The sequence below is a fragment of the Fukomys damarensis genome, unplaced genomic scaffold, assembly GCF_012274545.1.
Source record: "Fukomys damarensis isolate Sample0158 unplaced genomic scaffold, DMR_v1.0_HiC HiC_scaffold_19, whole genome shotgun sequence".
NCBI lineage: Eukaryota > Metazoa > Chordata > Mammalia > Rodentia > Bathyergidae > Fukomys > Fukomys damarensis.
The window spans coordinates 38,458,771-38,463,880 of NW_022900931.1; positions in this window are offsets into that span (position 1 = coordinate 38,458,771).

Sequence of the window (5,110 nt, forward strand, 5' to 3'; positions counted from 1 at the left end):
ATCCACTCCGCCAGATTCCCTGTTTAAATGCCTTCTCAGCAAGTCTCTTTTCAGCTATGGATATTCAGTAACGCAAGGAAGGACTGGGTGGATTCTCTGAGGGTCTTGAGAAGTTCGCTGACGGTGTCCATCTCTACCAGCTTTTTGATCAGAAGATAACTCCTTGGTGGGACTACAAATGGGGAGGTCATCCTCCTACTGTAACTCGCCCCCCTTTTTGAGCTTTAAGTCTCTCAGGCCTTGAGCTGAGCCCCTTGCAAACAAGAGGGGGGCTGTGTCCAAAATCCCGAGGCGAGAGAGTCTGAGAACGCTGTTTACAGAAGTCCCATTTGGGGATCTTCCCACTGAGATAAGCACCGGAGTTAGGATTCACAGGAATAGAAAAGAAGGCATCTTTGAGATCAAGGATGAAGAATCAATTGGTGTCTCCTGGGTGTGTGGATCTGTGATTAATGGTGAGTGGGCACCACTGCTCTGGCGATGGCTCTGAGACCTTGTCCCCGGTGATCCTCTCCTGATGGCTTGACTGTGGGTGTGTCACATAGGCACTGACATGGCACCATCAACCCCACGGCCAAAAACTTATCAATAATGGGCATTAGCCCTTGCCTAGCTTCTCCACTAAGGTAACACTGTCTTCTGTGAGGATATAGATTAGAGTCCTTTAACTGATGACCGCTGGAGTGGCCTTCACAGTCCCCCCAGGAACGCCATCACGCCGTGCTTGTGGATTAACTCCCAGCAGAGACATGAGGCCCGAGTCCCAAGCGACTAGGACACAGGTTGCCAGAGCTGTGAATGTCAGAGTGTCCCCAAGTAGGAAGAATATCTCTCCCACCCCGGTATCACCAGAAAGGCTGATTGGCAAAGGAAATCTTTCAGGTGGCAGAGGTAAAGAAAGCTGTCAGACGAATTCCTTCAAGGCGCACAACTTTAGGACAAGATGACCGCTCACTCAAATAACTGAATAAGTCACCCCTGTGTTGCAGAGAAATCCAGTCAAGCTTGTCTGTCTGTCTTTTACTTCTAGAGTCACTCGAGGCTCTGCTAAGAGGTGAGGGGATACGCTTGTGTGGGAGCCAGACGGGCTGCCCCATGCCATCACTGATGTCTGGACCGCACACCGGCTTTCTGGTTAGAGAAGCACCGCTCCACGTGAGCAGTCCCTCTCTCCTCCGACTTCATCGCCTTGTCTTCGCCCACCTCCCTCACCTCAGTGCACTTCATAGAAAGGGAGGAGGAGCTCAGCGAGCCACGCCCTTCCCTTCGCTCAGCTGTGCGCTGGCGCCACCTGGTGGTTATCCCCGTTCAAGTTTGGGACCCCGAGGCATCATTAGTTTGGATGACAGTGAGAGATGGAATGGGAGGCACCTGGAGTCAGGGCTGTCAGACCTCAGTGGGAGACACCTGGGGTAAGAGGGGCCTAAACCTTTAAATAGTGGAAGCCCGAGTTGGGCCCGGGCTCCTCCTCACTAGGGTGTTTTTCTTGTTCCTCTTCCTTTTTGCCCTTCGGCCTATTCCTGCTCTGGTCCTGGGATTGTGAGTTAATGTAGCAATTTACCACTTGCTAGGAGGTGTGTGCTTGGCAATTCTTTCCTTCACACACACAGTGGACCTGGAGTGGTATCTTTTTTGGCGAATTCAACCGGAAATTTGATGAACGGAGCCTGGAGGACGTTATGACACTCCAGAGACCTCATCAAGCGTTGGAGGACCCCCGGCAGCCTTAGCGACCTCAGCAGGAGGGGGCAACGAGACAACCCAGCGAGCAAGGACGGTAACTCCCCACTCCATCCGGAGATCCCCTGGCTTCTGCTTTCTGAGTGAAAAAGAGGATTCCCGGGCAGAAAGTCGGACAAACCACCAAAGACCAGGTTGTGGGATAAAAGGCTTTGCCCCTCCAGGGGGCAGGCGGGGGGGGGGTCCCGTCCGTCAGTTGGGCTTATATTCTGTTGTTGATCCACGCAGTGTGCAAAGCCCATCTTGGAGGCCGCCACCCACACCTCAGCAAGGGTGGGTGTGAGCCAGGTGGAGCAGGCAAAGAGGCCAAGGGAGTCAGGAGAAAGTCCTTCATCTGTAGGCAAATGCTTTGGTGATGTCGCCCACAGCAGGGGACCCGGAGATGCTGACCTGGCTCACCTGGACCCTTGCTTTTCTCAGTGTAGTACTTGGTAATTTTCCCTGAATTGGGGCAGCTCTGTTTAGCACCAAAGATGTTTATGCTTCCCCACAGGTTTTAATAATTTCCCTTCTCCCTTTCAGATTCTCATAACTCGAATGGTTTTTCATGGGTCTTGGGAGCATGGCCAGCCAGTTTTTGTATTCTGTGTCTTACTGTTCTAGAGCTATGGTCAAGGGAAATGCATTCTTGTTTTAGGGTCAAACATAGCCCCTTCAGCTGTTGGGAGGTCTCGTCCTCATCAGTGAGAGAAGTGGCCGCCGCTGCTTGTGAATCTTATCTGGCCTCCAGTTCTCGGAGCAAGTTTGTCCAGACTGTCCAGTTCTGGCTGTTTATGACTGGAGAAATGTGTGATTAGTTTGAAGTTCTCACGTAGGTAGCCACTGTTTATCTCTGTGAAAGGCAGTTTTTGAATAACCTAGGATGGTACCAAAAGAAACCGAAAAGACCCAAAGGACATCCTGTTAGTTTGGAACAGGAGCCTCAAGTGTCATAAGTACATTTACACTGATTACCTGGAGGGAGCAGACTGTTGGACTTCTCTGGTTCACCCAAGTGGTTGGTGTTTTGCTTTCTGAAAAGCAACTTAAGGCCATTTACTGGCTCACAGGTGTGTGAAGCTCACAGTCCTTTATCTTCTAGGCTCTCAGGTTGTTTGCGTTTTACCCTGGAGAGATGACTACCTATTTCCTGTATTTTTTTTTTTTTAAACCAGTGATTGAACTTGGGTCTTTGTGCTTGTGAGGCAGGCACCAGAACCGCTGAGCTAAATCCCTGGCCCTATTACCTGTATCTTAATAGCAAAAGAAGTGGTTCATAAGATCTTATATTAGGCAATATTTTCCTGATGGCTTAAATATTGGTAAAATGGGCACGTTGCATGGGGATTGGCATGGAGCCAGTAATCTCATAGCCGAGATTATCTATCAATAGTGGGTTTTAACCCAGTCTAGCTTCTTTGTTAAGGAAATAATTTTCTGTGTGGATACAGGTTAGGGCCCTTTAGCTGAGGGACAGCCCTGGCCAGGGGCCATCGTATCCTACTCGCAGCTGTTAAGCCTCTTACTCTGTTTACTTTTGAATTCTTGAGAGCTTGTGTGGAAGTTGTAGCAGGGGAGCGCAGCTACTCCTATACCCTTGACCAAGGAGATGGTCCTCCTCCATCAGGGGCGGTCGTCCTCTTCCACCAAGGGCGTGGCTTCCGGAGGGACGCACGTGGAGCGGTGAGGGAGGAAGGGGACACCCGCCCAGCCAGCCAGATGAGCCGAATCAACCCTGTTGATCAGTGGGGTGACAGATGTTGCAGCCAGATCACCCTCACATCTTACTTTTGTATTCTTTATAGTATTCACCACCTTCTAATAGCCGTACACTATTTATTGGTTATGAAACTTACAGTTTTTCTTCATTCCTAGAAGTCAGAATACATTTTACGCATATTGTAATTTAATTGTCAATGACTTTGTTCTTCTGGTACAGAGTGTTGAGCCCAGGGCTCTTACACTGACTTCATACCAAGCCCTTTTTATTTTTTATCTTGAGTCAGGGACTTGCTAAATTGCCCAGGCTGGTCTTGCATACTCAGTCCTCCTGTTTTGGCCTTCAAAGTGCTAACATTACAGACCTGTGCCAACACATCCAGTTCAACGATTTTTTGTCTTAGTGGTATCAAAGATATTGATGTTCCTTAAATATGATAGCATCACAGATTAATAAAAATATAGTAACTTGCTTATCTATTTGTTTTGAGATAAAAAAAATTATCTGAGATTTTGAAATGGGCAAAAGAGATTTTTGTAGCTTCCTGTCCGTGCAGTTCTGGATTAAACGTGTGCGTGTGTGTGCGTGTGCGTGTGTGTCACTCAGATTGGACCCAGGCCTCCCTCACGCTGAGCCACGTCCCCAGTCTCTGGATCACACTGCCATGGCCTGGGCTCTCACAACTTTTGCTACATATGAATTCATCGGTGCAGGGTTTAACTTTTGAACTTTTTTTTGTACTGGAGATCGAACTCAAGACCTTGCAGGGCCACTGAGCTAAATCCCCGGTCCAACTTTTGAATTTTTATTCACTAGAAATGCAAATAAGTTTCTCTGGCGCAAACATGTAAGACAAGTAACAAATCCCGAAGACTTTACAGGTCCTCTTCGATTTTTTTGTCCCGGAATTTCTTTAAATTCTTCTGCACCTTTCTTAGCGGCCACCGTTCTCTTCCCTGTGCTTTCTAACCCTTGCATCTACAGTTGCCTAGCTCTGTCTGCACTGTGAGAAGCAGAGGCCGTTAGACCCAGATCCATCGGCCCAGCCAGGACCACCGCTCAGTCCTGCCAAGCTCCAGGTCCCTGATCGCCGAGTTCACTTCAGCTCGGAGGCGCCTTCCTGAGCAGTGCTCTGCCAGTAAACAGCGGCGCTCTTTGGGGGGAAGAAAAAGTCTCTATTTTTAAATTTAGGATACCAGTAGTTAGAAATTGTACGGAAATGTGATTACACTAAGAGTTGCTAAAAAGAGAAAGGCTGAAACGGAAAGAGACGCCGCGAAAAAGTTAATTTGGAACCGCGGAGTGGGCGCCGGGAGGGGAGCGGGATCCACTGGCGCTCTTTGTCTCCCCCTGGTGGAGAAGATGCAGTGTTGCCTTTTTGTTGCCTTTTGTGGAGCTTTGCTTGGGCTTCACTTGGAGCGCTTTTACTCTTAGACCCACAACTAAAGAACGAATACAGTAGTATTCAGCCGTAGAAAGTAAGGAGGTTTTTATACATGCTACAATATGAAATCTGAGCACATTCTACTAAATGAAAAAAATAGCTAAATGGAAAGAAGTGCACACATTGTATGAATTTTGTCGACATGAAATGCCCAGGATACCTGAATCCACAGAGACAAAAGTAGACGAGAGGCTGCCAGGGGCTGGGCCGGGGGCGGGGGGGGGGGG